Source organism: Aotus nancymaae, unplaced genomic scaffold (assembly GCF_030222135.1).
Source record: "Aotus nancymaae isolate 86718 unplaced genomic scaffold, 86718_ANA_hifiasm-v0.15.2.pri h1tg000033l, whole genome shotgun sequence".
NCBI lineage: Eukaryota > Metazoa > Chordata > Mammalia > Primates > Aotidae > Aotus > Aotus nancymaae.
In genome coordinates, this window is record NW_026988447.1 from 29,745,227 (window position 1) to 29,761,877 (window position 16,651).

General features: G+C 34.4%; 1 long non-coding RNA gene across 5 annotated transcripts in view; it reads left to right on the forward strand.

The window, feature by feature from the left end:
• LOC105710747 (uncharacterized) overlaps window positions 1–16,651 on the forward strand; it is a 172,002-nt gene that overhangs the window by 109,372 nt on the left and 45,979 nt on the right. For all 5 annotated transcript variants that reach the window (XR_002478471.2, XR_010345379.1, XR_010345378.1 and 2 more), the window contains 2 exons: window positions 11,117–11,302; window positions 12,316–12,446. This is a non-coding gene — a long non-coding RNA (uncharacterized LOC105710747). The remainder of the gene's footprint in view (window positions 1–11,116; window positions 11,303–12,315; window positions 12,447–16,651) is intronic.

Sequence of the window (16,651 nt, forward strand, 5' to 3'; positions counted from 1 at the left end):
TTGGGAACTTCGTTGATTAGATTCATTTGTTATTTATTGAGAATTAGAGATCAGTTCATTTACTAGGAACAATTAGGAAAATTATTCTCAATGATACTGTCAAGAATAATTGTAAATGACTTTGAAATGCACAGAGATCATTGGGTGTTTTGTCTAGCTCATCCTTCACTGTCTTTGATCTATGTTACCACTCTAAATTGTAGATAACTGATAGTGATGAAACTAATTTTTCTCATGGGCAATGCAAAATGAATATTCTCCATTGGAGGTACTATCGATTTCCTTTTTTCTCTCAAAGAAGTTAGTTTTCCATCCATTAATCCAATTCATTTCAACATTCCTAATAATTTAATATATGTCTCTCTTTCAATTCTCTTTTGAATTGTTTTGTAATATCTCATTGGTGCCTTCTTTAATCAATGAGTTAAATAAAAGTTTTGACACTTGGTCATTTTATATTTGTATGTTTATTTCATATGTGTATATTATATATGTTTGTAAAGATTCTTTAAAATCTTGGAGGTTCTATTGAGATGCTCAAGTGAGTTACCTGACAGAGCAGGTGCCAGGGAAAGGCAACACATACTGCTAGCCTGCTGCTGTTTTCTGGCTCCCAGAGGGAAACACAAGCAAAACCAGAACTTTAATTACGGTGATTTTGTATTTCTTATACGTTTTCCCAATAATTTTGTGTTTGTTTTAGTTTCTGTGTTTCTTATTGTGTTCACGTTATTCTCCATTGGTGACAGCAGTGTTTGAAATTCGGCTTAATGATCTGGTTATCTGGCGATCATTACTGTTGAATTATACAATCTGTTTTCTGTCAGGTAAAAGATGACAGGGATTGAGGTTTTTATTATTTTCTGATTGTTTTTATAAAATTCTAAGCTCAGATGTATGCTGCCCAGTTGAAGGAAACCAACTCAATCTAATCTGTATCTGTGTATTTACTCTTGATCTATGGCTGAAGTTAGAAATCTGAAGCTCTAAACACTCGATGAGTCTTTGTTTCTATGTTTCTGTAATTCTGAAAGGCCTTTACCTCTATTTTTGTTGGTGTAAAATGTTTTACTCTTTCTAGAGGGTTTTAATAACCTACATTATAAAGTATCTTAAATTATAAATGCTCAGTTCCAATTGGCTTATAGAGATAAATAAGTACTTGTGCAAACAGAATGTTCCAAAGTCCCAGAAATTAAGGAAACTAAAAAATGAATAGTTTAGATATTCTCAACTTAAAGAAATTTCTTACAGAAAATAACTTAAAAGTCTTAAGGTATTTTTGAAGATACCAAATTCACACAATTAGAATAAACATTGACAAATAAGACCAGTTGAATAATTTTTGTCTTGAAAAAACTAGCTGTGTCTCTTCCATAATTAATTTGTGTTAAGTATAGTAAAAGCATACATTTTATTCTACTTAGGTTTGTTTTCTCAAATTTATACAGGTTTTCCAATCAAATAAGGTAAAATTACTCATGCATAATGTTTAAAATTAAGAAAAATTTAAATCTGTTTAAATAAGTTGGATCATTATTTTGTCAACCTGTTTATTTGTACAGTAATTATGCTCTGTGGTGTCAGCTTGAAGATACTTTCTAAGGCGTTTAAATAATATAAATTGTTGTTCTGTTGTTACATTAAATGAAGGATATTTTTGTATATCTAACAAATTTCCAGGTAAGATAAAAAACCAAAGCATGTATGAACATCATTTTAAGTTTGTATGCCTTTTGACATAAGTTTTATATTATAAAGAGAAACTATAGCTTTGAGTCATGATGTGTGGATGATACCTATGTGGCCTTAGAAAGTTTTATTATATGTTCTTATAATGGTAATGCTGTGTAAGACAGACAGTTCTTATTTATCCAGCCAGCTGCTTTTTCTGTAAAATAGAATTTAGTTACTTTGGTTAAAAGATATTACTAGTATAAGGATTTGAAACTATTCTAGCAACAGTGGTGTCAGAAATACACTTGTATGTGTGCTTTTATCAAGGGAAAAAGTGTTGTTTTTTTCCTAAATTCTCAGCAATTTTCAGGTTTCTTAATCTCTGGATTTTTTATATTCTTGAGCACTGCCCAAAGAACTACTGTCTGTGTGGCTTAACGATCTATAGTTACTGTATTGGGAAATGAAATGGACATTTTTAACACTTGTTTAGCTATTCATTTGAAGATAGCAATAATAATGTATTTCATTTCAACATGAATATCATCTTAGTAATTTTATGAAAATTGTTTTGACCTCATAGACCCCTGAGAGAACTATTGTACCTAAGGTGAAGTGTCAATTGGTTCCACAAAATGATCAAGCATAATGAGGGATAACATTTAGAAAGTACATTTTAATTGCCCTGGCTTATACTACCTACTTTCAGAGAAAAGCTATAAATATGTTAAAATTTTAGCAATGTTCACTCAGTTTGTACAAACTTTCTGCCTTGGTTTCTAATTAGTGTCTTTAGTAATAATAAAAAAAGGTTATTCTTTAATTCAATGCAATCTTCCTGGATAGCAGAGATTCTGTATTTTATCAGATTAATTTTCTGTGCCTTATGCTCAATTTGTAATGCACTTTATTACAGAAAGAGAGAGAGACAAAAGTCTCCTAGCTCATGTAAGAGATACAGTTCTTTATAATTGTGTTATAGTCTATGTTTCTTTAAAATGCTTTATTGTCACTTTAATTAAATAGGCATACCAACTGTTGCTTCTCAGACACCCATGTTAGGCACTCTAATCAAGCACCCAAATCTCCAACAATGCTTTTGATTTTGCCTTTCCAAAATCAACATTAAAGATGTAAAGAAAAATTCCACTTAAAATTTTTTTCGAGACTTTTGAGATGTATTTTGGAAAAATCACACATATTTTATTTTTCTCTTTATAGAAAAAGAAACACTGGAAATAATTAAGTTTGTTTTCTGTGTTACTGTTGTAAGAGTTGCATAAAAAACTGTCAGATCAGAAGATATGCTCAGCTTTCTTTGTGTTGGTAAAATGTTATTAAAATAAATATTTTAGAAATGATATGCATTAGGGAATGTACTTAATTTCTATAACATGTATTTCCCCTTGGGGAAGCACTGATCAAAACTCTTTAGGGACAGAACGTATAATACTGCAATAGAGAATTTTACTATCTTCCTTCCTGATGTTACTGATTATAGTAATAAACAAGCCACAGCCAGAAATTAATCCTCTATCATCTGTGGGTAGTTTTGATTTTCTTCTCATACTTGTTGAAGATTCTGCTACAAGCCAGTCATTGTATTTTCAACAAAGAAACATGGTCTCAGAGTTTTGTAGAAAAGTATTGTACCAGACACGTCAAACTATTGACCCTGAAAAGTGTGGACCCATGGGTATAGATTTCTGACCAAACATCACTTAGATAACTTTCATACCATACCTATTGACTTAGTTAGGATTTCCAGGACTCGCTTTAGACTAGTGTAAGTCAGCTTCAGGCAAGTGGATGGATAAGCCAGGATCTGGCAGAACAAAAACTAATTACACAGGACTGAATAAATGCTGAAAAAAATCACACTGTGGTTGCTTGGAATATTGTTGGTGTATTTTTAAGGTTCCATTTTCTAGAAATATAAGGAAGAAATTTTTCTCCTTTCTTTTTTTTTTTTTTTTTTTTTTTTTTTTTTTTTTTTTGAGACGGAGTTTCGCTCTCGTTACCCAGGCTGGAGTGCAATGGCGCGATCTCGGCTCACTGCAAGCTCCGCCTCCTGGGTTCAGGCAATTCTCCTGCCTCAGCCTCCTGAGTAGCTGGGATTACAGGCACGCGCCACCATGCCCAGCTAATTTTTTGTATTAGTAGAGACGGGGTTTCACCATGTTGACCAGGATGGTCTTGATCTCTTGACCTCGTGATCCACCCGCCTCGGCCTCCCAAAGTGCTGGGATTACAGGCTTGAGCCACCGCGCCTGGCCAATTTTTCTCCTTTCTTAAGCTATTCACAATCCACAACAACTTAATGAACTCTACATATGTACATTGAAATGTGACATCTTAAAATGATACCTGATTCTCCCTGATCTTCCAGAATTTATAAAACTTGAGTCTTCTTAATTTTCATTGCAGAAAAAGTAGATTGCAGTTTCTACTGCAATATCTTCTCCTTCTTACCAGCACATAATAGACAAATTGTGCAGTCATAGTCATACTTTGAATATCTTATTTGAGAATAATGCTTACTGAATAAAGTGTAATGAGATAGTTTTAAATAATAGTGTTTAGCTTTCTTGACAGAGCCAGAGCATTACAAATTCTATTAGGAAAACTGGCCTTTTACCTTGTTCATTTGGCTTAGTCTTTTAGATAGTAAGAAAGATAAATTCCTGCCAGTGCAAGAGGTTGGAGAAATGTTGGGGACTTCAGGAAGAGAAGAATTTGCTCAGATTTAGACACTGCACTTGAAATATAGTAGAGAGCATTTCTTGGGTTTGTTTTGTTATCCTCTCAATAGCAAATAGAGACATTTAAAAGTATAATCCACAATTCCTTATGAAAATTTTCATAAAGAAGTGAATTTTGTGGCTTACACAAAAAATAAGATATCTAGGAATATACCTAACCAAGGAGGTGAAAAATCTCTATAAGAACTACAAAACATTGCTCAAAGAAATCATAGAAGACACAAACAAATGGAAAAAACCATTGCATCCTCAAGGGTAGAAAGAGTCAATATCATTAAAATGTCTATACTGCTTAGTGTAATCTACAGATTCAACATTATTCCTACCAAATTACCAATGTCATTTTTCACAGAATTAGGGAAAAAAACTATTCTAAATTTCATATGGAACCAAAAAGAGCCCAAATAGCCAAGGCAATCCTACACAGAAAGAACAATATTGGAAGAATCACATTACCTGACTTCAAACTATGCTACAAGTCTACAACAACCAAAACAACATGGTACTGTACAAAAATAGACACATAGACTGATGGAACAGAGACATCTGAAATAAAGCTACACAGCTACAACTAATTCATCTTTGACAAAGGTGACAAAAATAAAACAGGGAAAGGACACTTATTCAGTATATGTCACTGAGAAAACTGGTTAACCATATGCGAAATAATAAAACTGGACCCCTACTTCTCACCATTTACAAAAATTAATTCAAGGTGGATTAAAGGTTTAAATGTAAGACCTCAAACTACAAAAATTCCAGAAGAAAATCTAGGAAATACTCTTTTAGACACTGGCCTAGGCAAAGAAAATGCCATGAAGACCCCAGCAACAAATGCAACAAAGTACAAAATAGATAAATGAAACTTAAAGAGTTTCTGCACAGCAAAAGAAACTCCCAATAGTGTAAACAATCAACCTACAGAGCAGGAGAAAATATTTGCAAAGTATGCATCAGACAAAAAACTAATATCCAGAATCAATAAGGAACTTAAACAAATCAACAAGAATAAAACCAAACAACCCCATTAAAAAGTGGGCAAAGACATTATTAGACTCTTTTCAAAAGAAGATATACAAGCAGCCAACAAACATGAAAAACATGCTCAATATCACCGATCATCAGAGAGATGCAAATCAAAACCACAGTGAAATAGCATCTCAGGTCAGTCAGAATGGCTATTACTAAAAAGTCAAAAAGTAACACATGTTGGTTAAGCTGCAGAGAAAAGGGAATGCTTATGCAGTCTTGGTGGGAATACAAATTAGTTCAGCTTCTGTGGAAAGCAGTTTGGAGATTTCTCACAGGACTAAAAATAGAACTACCATTCAAACCAGCAATCCCATGACTCAGTATATACCCAAAGGAAAATAAATATTTCTACAAAAACTAAACATCTCCTTTTATGTTCATTGCAGTGCTATTTATAATAGCAAAAGCATGGAATCAACCTAGGTGTCCATCAACAGCGAGCTGGATAAAGAAAATGTGGTATATATATACCATAGAATACTATGCAGCCATAAAAAATAACGTGATCATGTGTTTTGCAGGAACATGGATAGAGTTGGAGAGCGTTATCCTTAGTAAACTAATGCAGGAACAGAAAACCAAATACCACATGTTCTCACTTTTAAGTGGGAGCTAAATCTTGGGTTCACATAGACATAAAGATGGAAATACTAGGCACTGGAGAGTCCAAATGGTTGGAGTAAGGGAGGGGCCAAGGGTTGCAAAACTTCCTATTGGTTACTATGTTCACTATCTGGGTGGTAGGATCAACAGAAGCCCAAACTTCAGTACCATGAAGTATACCCTGTAACAAATCTGCACATGTACCACCTGAATCTAAAAATAAAAATGAAAAAAAGAATTTATGGCTTTGTGGGTTTTTCAATATTCTGTGGTTTTTGATTTGCAAAAGAACATGTAAGGAGAACTACAGGGTTAAGTAAAACTCTTGGTGGACCTATATAAACAACCAGGCCAAACCTAACAAAACTAGTCAATTCTTTGTAATCAACAATAGTCTTTCTTTGTTATTATGATATGAACATAAGGTGGGAAGATTGTCAGAAAAATATTTGTGAATGGACTAATTGAAATGGGCAAAAACTATTCCTGGGTGGCCTGTTCTGCACACACATCAGGATTATCTCTGATTTTCATTATCTTTGAGCTATTTTACAATTTTTAAGTAGTAGGTACTGACAGTGAGGAAAATAATTCTTGTCCATATACAAACAATTCCTTTTTTCAGGTGGAGGTGCAATTGATTTTCATTTACCCTGAAGTAAATGGAGAAGCCAGTTTATTAACCATTATATTGAGCACAATAATTTCAGCATTCCTTTTCATGTATGTATGCTTGCTTTTTGGATAATCCATGGAACAGATATAACATCTTACATGTTCTCTCATTCATTAATGAATTAAACTACATATTTGAAATGTGTTCATATTATATTTAAATGACAGTTGTGATTCTACCTTTTTAAAAATATAATACTATGTGTGTGTGAGAGAGAGAGATCAATTTGCCTTTCAAGCCTTTATTGTCTTTTTTCTACCTCTACTATGCAACAGGTGCTATTGAAGTAGATTTACAAGTCTTTTTAATTTTAAGAACAACTCCACATTGTAGGTTTTAATAAACTTATTTTATGTCTAAGGAAATAAACTTTCAAGACATTAAGTGGTGAAATTATAATTTAAACTTGACTTTTTTCCAATGCCTGTATCTTTAGCAAAAGGTTAATTTTTCAAAATATTTCATGAAAAACCAAAATGCAACTGATGGATACTACTATTTACAACAATATAATGAAATGTGGTATAATTGTTTGGATTATCAAATCAGGAATTAAGCTCTAAGAAAACATTATTTCAGGCCGGGCGCGGTGGCTCACGCCTGTAATCCTAGCACTTTGCAAGGCCGAGGCAGGTGGATCACGAGGTCAAGAGATCGAGACCATTCTGGCCAACATGGTGAAACTCCTTCTCTACTAAAAACACAAAACAAATTAGATGGGCGTGGTGGCGTGTGCCTGTAGTCCCAGCTACTCGGGAGGCCGAGGCAGGAGAATTGCTTGAACCCGGGAGACAGAGGTTGCAGTGAGCCGAAATCGTGCTACTGCACTCTAGCCTGGCGCCTGGCGACAGAGTGAGACTCTGTCTCAAAAAAAAAAAAAGGAAAATCTTATTTCAGGAAAATTCTCAGTGAGATGAAGGAAATTGGATCTAATGTGAACATTCTGTTGACAATGAAAAATATAAATAACCCTGGAGAATTTGCCAGTATATCATTCACAATATACTTCTATAAAATTGGCTGGCTTCCTAACTCCCAACCTTCCAGCAAGCCTGTTAACCTTAGCTGGTATTGTTTTGAACAACTTTCAGAATCATCTACTTTATCACCAAAAGCGAGGAATTGCTTGTTCTTTTTTTATGTTGTTTTCAGTTTTTTTTTTTTTAATAGAAGGCTTGATGGAGCTGCTTTTTCTTACATACCTCAGCAATATGACTTGCCTGTACTTAGATATGAGGTAGCATTTTGAATGTCTTGCTATAAAATATTTCTCTCCGTGTAAATTTCAATGCCTTTGCATTGTGTCTCCTTTTCCAAATTTTCTCATCTATAAACATGTTTTCCATAATTATTTTTTGTGAGAATGGTAAAATATTATTCCCCCTTGTCCCAGAATTGTAGTTGGAAATGTCTACTTCCTTTCAAATGTTCACCAATTTTGGATTCCCCCTAAATTGAAAAGTCTGAAACAAAAACTTCACTTGTCCTTGTGACAGTACTAGATAGTTTATATATTAATTTATTATCTTATCCTTCATGATTATGCTCTGGTAAGCCACAGAGAACCTGTCTTCCCCTGTCCATTTCTATATGTCCAACAATATTAGAGTATCCACTTGGGTGAGTAATTGCATGGCCTTTAATCTTTTACTGAACCAGTAAGCACTTTATAAAATTATATATATTGGTTGTGCCCCTTCTGAGCACATAGCAAATTTCAGTTTTCTCTCTTCTATTTTCATGTTTATTTTTTTTCCTTATCATTCTAGCACTTAGTATCAATGATATCCTAAACACACCCACTACACTCATTCAATTGGAGTGAGTAGATATTTCCACTCCTGATATCACCAGGATTAACCACTCTGCACTTTCAACAGAGTTGTCTGACTCCTCTCATCGGATATTTATTTGGAAAAATATGTTAATGCTCTCGCAATTCTTAGATATTCTGCTTCTTTCTCTGCCTCTAATGTGGTTTGCTTGTTTTTTGGTTTATTGCCTTACTCATTAACCCCATGTTTAATTCTTTTGTCGATGTTTACTTCATTCTCTACTGTCTCCTTTATACCACTCATATATCTAAGTGCTGGATTTTAAACTGATTATTTCAAATAGTCTCATCCTCTTTTTATCCCAGGCTTTCCATTGCATCAGTATTTCTCTAACTTTATACATAAATGATTCCTCAAAATTAGCAAGCCAATTCTAATTTTAATAGCTTCTAACATTTGAACAATTCTTAATTCAGCATCATCCTGCCTTACTATCAATCTTCATTCACAAGTGTCATGGGCAGAAAGCAACTCTATGGCTGCTTGGACTCACCTTCTCATTGGTTCCCATGTGTTCCATACTACCATCAAATTCTGCTCATTCTTTCATAAATAAGCATCTTGGTTTCTTCTTCCCTTTCTGTTGAAACAGCTGCTACTTACACTGAAGCCTTCATAATATACATCAGGCTAATAGATAAAAACTGATCTTTACATTTCATATTCTTACCTTAATATAATAAAGCTATGCCTCGGAATTTCTTAAACTTTATTTTCTCCCCGTTTCTATCACATTACTTCTAGATTCTCAACTCTTTAACTGAAAGCTCTTCACTTTTCAATATCCATTTACAGATTCAGCTATTAAAATCTGTTAAAATCTTTCAATATTTCTCACAAATGTCTCCTTAATTAACTGTATTTTTAAATACACATGGATATATATTAATTGTATTTTATATGCTCTGTGATCATTATATTGCTCAGAGAAGTCTAGCGTATTTTCTGTTTGCCATGTAGATAAGAGTTACATATATATATATATATATATATATATATATATATATATATATATATATATATATATATTTTGAGACAGAGTCTTGCTCTATGGCCAGGCTGGAGTGCAGTGGCGCGATCCCGGTTCACTGCAACTTCCATTTTCCGGTTTCGAGCAATTCTCCTGCCTCAGCCTCCCGAGTAGCTGGGACAACAGGCACGCCACCACACCCGGCTAATTTTTTGTACTTTTGGTAGAGACAGGGTTTCACCATGTTGGCCAGGATGATCTCGATCTCTCGCCCTTGTGATCCGCCCCCCTCGGCCTCCCAAAATGCTGGGATTACAGGCGTGAGCCACCGGGCCCAGCCAAGAGTTCTAATTTTTAACATCAAACAATGCCATTAAATGGGGAACAGTTTTTCTTCAAAGATGTGGTCTAATATTAAAACAATGTTTAAGTGAATTATTTTGGAATTTACCATTCACATTTGAATTCAGCACCAGTAAAAATCTCTTATCTTTTCTGACCAACCCTGGAACTAAATGCAGAGTTTTCATTCTATCCGGTATTGTAAATATGTGATTGGTCATATTTTTCTCTCTTCATTCATTCTGTTGTTTGGTTACTCACTCATTCATTAACCATTTTATGAGTGTCAACTTTATATCAAACCCTTTTGAATGCACCTTTATATTTTATATGCATATATGTGTACATACACACACACACACACACACCCCTATACACATATGTAAACAAGATATCACTATATTTTAAATGCTTACATCTAATTGGGGAAGAAAACACAAAATTAAAATGCAATGTGATAAATATAACAATTATGGTATGGCAAAAATGCTATGAAAGAACAACTTCTGAGGTCTTTGAACGTTACAAGGGAAAAGAGAGGATTCAATTTTGTCTGGAAAGAGAGACAACACAAAGTCTTCCAGGCAAAGGCACAAAGTATTCACTTGCGAAATGGCTCGTGACTGTAGGAAAGCAGTGTGAAGTAAAGCATGAGGCAGAGTCTGGTGGTGATTTTAAATGAAATAATTGCTTTTCCCCTCCTTTCCGCCTTTGTTTCTTCCAGTATTTCATATGAACTTTCCTTTGTCACCCCTACAGTTTGCAGAAGTCTTTTGAAAGAGTTTAGGACCAATACTAACCTAGTGCTTTGTTTTAATGAAATGAAAGTAGCTGTTAAAACTCAATTTGCAAGTGCCGTGGTAACTGTGTAGTTGGATATATTTTCTTATTCTCTATAGACACAACATCTGAGCTAGTCTGTCACAGTAGCCTCTATTTAATAAATGGAACAGTCATGAAGTAAATTAATGAATGTCTCAATATGTACATTTTTACACCTTTATCTAGGCTTTCACATGGACAGCTCTAACTGACTTGGCTCAGATTCACTCAGTTTCATACACTCAAGAACACATTTATCAGGCACCAGACAGCGAGGCTCTTTTAGACAGTCAATAGACTTCAGGAGAGAAGCTGAAGAGTGAAATTCTAATTATTCTCGACATAGGGCATTCTAAGTGTGTCTCATGCCAAAATAATGAAAGTTATCTTTCTTCAGGAGATTGAAAGACGATACATGAAGTGTCTTCAGGTTTCCACGGAAATGGAATTAAATGAGAAACATGTGGCACTTTCTGATGGATACAGATCATCCTGAAATCACTTCACATCTGCTGGCTAAATAGAGAAATAACTATAAATCTTTTCAAAAACAAAGGAAAGAAAAATGTAGGAAATATATCAGGTAATACCTTTATGGCACCATTCGTATGACTCTATAAAGAAGGTTATTTAAAATGGTGGAATTGTCACACATCATATAAAAAAAGAAAATTAAAATTATAGATGGGTTACAATGGTAAACATGATCTTGTAACCTCTAGCTATTTCGCCTTACTAGATGTACACCTTAGTTTTAATTTTTAGCAACATTTTAAAAAGTAGAGATGTATCAATATTCAGCATGGTTTAAGCTCAGATCATTTGGATATTTTTAAAACAATACTTAGTAGAAATTTAAATAAGTTTATCTTGTTCTCATATTTGTGTACATGCATAAAGAGTTATTTTGAAGTAATGTTAATGGTGAAAAATGTATGCTATGGAATAAATTCTTTAAAACTATGGACCTACTACTTCATGAAAAATGTATATAAAGCACACAGAATTCAGACTTCTTCCTTCCAAAAAAAGTCCCTGGTTCAAGCTTCTCCCCATCATGCTCCATTTCCAGTTACGCACCACTGAACTATTCAAATGTAATTATATAAGAATTTTTATTTTTAAGCTTAGCAACAATACATTTTTCATCACTTTAAGAAATAATATATGTATCCATGAGAGTTAAAAAGACAATGTTTTATCGATATATAACTCGTTTCATGTTTCAAGTGTAAAGGCAAAGTATATTATCACAATATAAATATTTTCATGTGAAAATACAAAAATAAACTCTCATCCATATTCATATAAAACAAAACAAGAATATGACTACAAAAATGTCCTATGTTGGCAATATTTTCATCCTAATTTCCATTCCTGTTTCTCTTAACCCTTACAAAGAACTATCAATGTTTTAATAAGATTAATAAAATTAAGTCAAAAAGGAAAATGTAAAAGTGCTTATTTTATTCCACTCAAACTCCACCACAGACCTGGGAGGTGGTCATGCTTGTGGGGGCAGAAGGGCTGTGGGGAGTTTTTATCTAGCAGCCTAGTCTGGTAAACTAATAAATACAAATTTGTTCTCTCCCTCAGGTCTTCATATACTTCCCCAATAGTATCAGCTGCAAAAAATGAAGGCTTTGAATCAGACTGAGACATAAGCAAGGACTGCACTCTGAGTTAGGCATCTGTCAAAAATAATGTGATTCCTCATTAGAGAACAGGTACAGATACATACAAAGTTTTATTTTATTATTTGATTTGATCCTTAAAGTACATTTCTATTGGCTGTACTTTTTTCCATGCTAGAGACTAACCTCTATTAAATACTAGGATCTCAATTCTGGCCTGCTATGAATTTTCAACCAAAGAAAAGAAAGCCATTTCGATAAACTGCTATGCAAGATAATAAAATTTAATGATATAATTTAAGCGTTATAATTTTTTGAAAGGACATAAGAGGTCAGAGTTAAACGTCCTCATTTTCAGATGCAGAGGCGGTTGAACAATAAGTTTTAATGGCTTGTTCAAGGTAATTTTTAGCTTTTATTGGATGTAAATTGCATGTTTTATTTAGGTTCAAAACTCTTATATGTCTAATGGTGCTTCTTGAAAATTTTTCACTATGATATAAGATTATGCCTATATTGAGTGAGGAATATATAACAGGAAGGTCATTCTACCCACGCAAAGAAATAGGAGAGTGGTAATTAGGAGATGTAACTGAAAGATGAATCTAGTTCAGAAATCCCCCCAACCCTCCTCACAGTTCAGAATAAAGGAAATTTCTGTGAGAATTATTGTTCTAGACTGGGGTTTTAATTGTGACACGTTACTTTGCAACAAAGAAATTATTGGACCTAAACTACCCTTCCTGCCTTTAGAGAGAGAGGAGAAAGAGAGAGAGAGAGAGAGAGAAAGAGTAAGGGAAAGGAAGAGAGAGAAAGGGAGGGAAGCAGCTTGTAAATGAAGGGGTAGATAAAGAGACAGAAGTTATAATTGCAAGCTGACTAGGTATGTCTTTCTGTGTAATGCAGCTGGCCCTCCTGTATCAACTTCCTCCTTCCTGCCTCATTCAGCACTGCAACCTGTCCATTTCATAGTAAGGAGAGAAATGGAGGACATTTAATGCTTTTGTTAATTCTTGATGACCTTTTTAGGAATCAGCATAATTACTTTGATGGGAAAAATAAAAGATTTTAAAACAGGCATGAGAAATTCATAGAAAGATGTAATTAAAAAAAAAAAAACCCACCTCATAGTAGAGTGGTATGCACGGAAGCATTTCTTACCACTTTCTCATATTTAAATCTGGCCTCTTGTTTCAGAGTTATGACAGGTTAAGTCACAGTGGCAGTGGAAGAGAGGTCATTTTATCAGGCATGAGTAGGACGGAAATTCTGTCCCACGACCCACATCCACAAAATAGTGGCCTAAATACATTTGAGTTTGAACAGAAGGGTAAATAGGCTACAGCAGAGAAAGCAAATTATTATGGTCACTCTAATTCAATGAATCTCAATACTTCTTTGCCATCTTGCCTCATTGTCCACTTTTCTACATATTGTCTAGTTGTGTCGTTTGATTTTTTTTTAATTGTCAAAGTTACTCTCTGACCTGTGGTCAAATCTTTTCTTGAGTTGTTGGAAACCCTCTGAGTTTGGAGGGTAATACATAATAAGACAGCCACATTTATGAAACTTTGGATGATGTGTCTGAGCATCATAGATTTTTGGCAGCATATAGATACTGATTAGGTTTTAACATTCTATTTTATTCCCTTTCCTCAGGATTTTGTTTACAAACTGCCAGAGAAAAGAAGTTAAAATATTTTACTGCAGAATTTCAATATATAAAAAGGTCGCTATTGCATAGCTACTCCTTAGGTAAAGATAGGGGCTTAAAGAAGAAAGAATATTAACTTTATGTATGGCTACAACTAAGAATATAAATATATTTAGTATGATAAATTAGGTACTTCCGAGGCAAGCTGAAAAGGTCTATATTCATAAACCATATGACATTTTGGTCAATAGCAGATTGCATATATGAAGGTGATCCCATAAGATTATAACACAATGGTGGTCTCATAAAATTATAATGCCATGTTTTTACTGTACTGTTTGTATTTAGATCCACACTTACCATTGTGTGACCATTTTCTACAATATTCAGTAGTAATACACTGTAGAGGTTTGTAGCCTAGGAGCAATAGACTGTACCATGTAGCCTAGGTGTACAGCAGGCATCACCATTTGGTTTGTCTAAGTACATTCTATGATGCTTGCACAATAAAATTCCCTAATGATTTATTTCTCAGAATGTATCCCCACTGTTAATCGATGCACGGATTGTAGTTTTTAGAATCTCTCTTCTGGGCCATTAGTAATATGTTTAGGGATTACCAATATGTGTTTTTCATCTACTACCCATCTATCACTTCCCATCTGTTAAGTAAGAAATAATTGGAGTGGAAAGAAAGGAATTAGTACTTATCTAATACCTACTTTGTGCCAGGAACTATGTTCCATGTATTGTTTTAACTTAGTACTTACAATATCTTACGATGTATGTGTTCTTCATTTTTTAGGCAAAAATGTCTCAGAAGTTAAGGAAATTGAACATGTCACTCCTTGAATATGAAGTGTTTTTTGAGACTTAAAGGGTTTTTTCTTTACTGTTTATGACCTATATCACTGGATCCTATCTGGTATCGTAAGTTGTAATAGGAGACATAAGTTTCTGACTTAATCTTTAGATGCTGCCCTATAGGGCAGTTCCCGAAACTGGTCTCAGAGGAAGAGGGAGAATAATTTCTCGGCCAGTCCTTCTGTGATATGGAAGAATGCAGCTTGAGAAGATGGTCTCCGATTTAACCAATTGCAAAATCAATGATCTTTATGCAATCAGAGAGCACAGGAGAGGCCGGAGCAGAGCTGAATTGCTTTGAATTCTCTTTAAGTCTGTTCAACTCTGCAGGAGTCGCCTTCCACTAGGGATCCATCTTTTTGTTCCTGGTGTCTTGTGACAGCCTCTTAAGTGGGCTTCCTACAGCTTTTACAACTATGTATGTGCCCCTTCCACACAATCACCATATAGCTTAAATGATATTCTATTCCTCAAACTCATATTGAGTCAGATTACACAACTACTTTTTCACCTTTTAGTGGCTTTTCACTGTCATTAAGATGAAGTTCAACAATCTTAAACTATTCTTTAAGCCATTGCATTATCTGACCCCCTTGATCTGGGCATTAGAGTATAGTTTTCAACAGAAGTGTGAATGGGTTATGGATATTGCCAGATGGTTGTGCATATATACATGTGTAAAACATATTTTTATATCTAAACATTTTTATATCTAAATGTATATTTAAATGTAAATATATCAAAATCTATAATTAGTAATACATTTCTATGTGGTTGTTTTTTGTTGTTGTTGTTTTAGAAACAGGGTCTTGATCTGTCACCCAGACTGGAGTGCAGTGGCATAACCATAGCTCATTGCAGCCTGGAACTCCTGGGTTTAAGGCATCCTCCCACCTCAGCCTCCCAAATAGCTGGGACTATACCTGTGTGTTACCATGCCCAGCTAATTATTGTGGGTTTTTTTTTTGAGATATCGAGTCTTGTTATATTGTTCAGACTGGTCTATAACTCCTGGCCTAAAGTGATCCTCCCACCTCAGTCTCCTACAGGGCTGGGATTACAGGCTTCAGCCATTTCATCCCATGAGCTTTTTCCTTACATGGAAAATAAAATAAGGAAACTTATCATAAGAAATCATTAGGAACCCCTTTAGAGATGTTAAGGAATCTTAAGTAATGCCTGAATTTCTCTCTTGTCTTTTAAAAAAAGTCTGAATATTGCTTGTGTTAGCAAACCTCAGACTATTCCTTTGAAGCCATTTCTATAAGACTGTGTCTGACTAAAAATTATTCAATTATGAAACATAAAGGAGAAATATGGAGCATAAAACATAGCTTGTTCTTATGAGAAAACTAGGTGTCAGAGGGGAAACAATTTCCAAGGCCAAGCAAGGGTCAAAGCAGAGCTAGTCATCATGATTCCAATTCATTGCTTTTCAACTATTCTAGTAACCACTTACTTTCTAGATTTCAGAAAACTTTATTTTATTTATTTATTTTTTTTGAGATGTAGTCTCATTCTGTCATCAGGCTGAAGTGCAGTAGTGCGATTTTTTTTTTTTTTTTTTTTTTTTTTTTTTTTTTTTTTGAGACGGAGTTTAGCTCTTGTTACCCAGGCTGGAGTGCAAAGGCACGATCTCGGATCACTGCAACCTCCGCCTCCTGGGTTCAGGCAATTCTCCTGCCTCAGCCTCTCGAGTAGCCGGGACTATAGGCGCGCGCCACCATGCTTGGCTAATTTTTTGTATGTTTCTTAGAGACGGGGTTTCACCATGTTGACC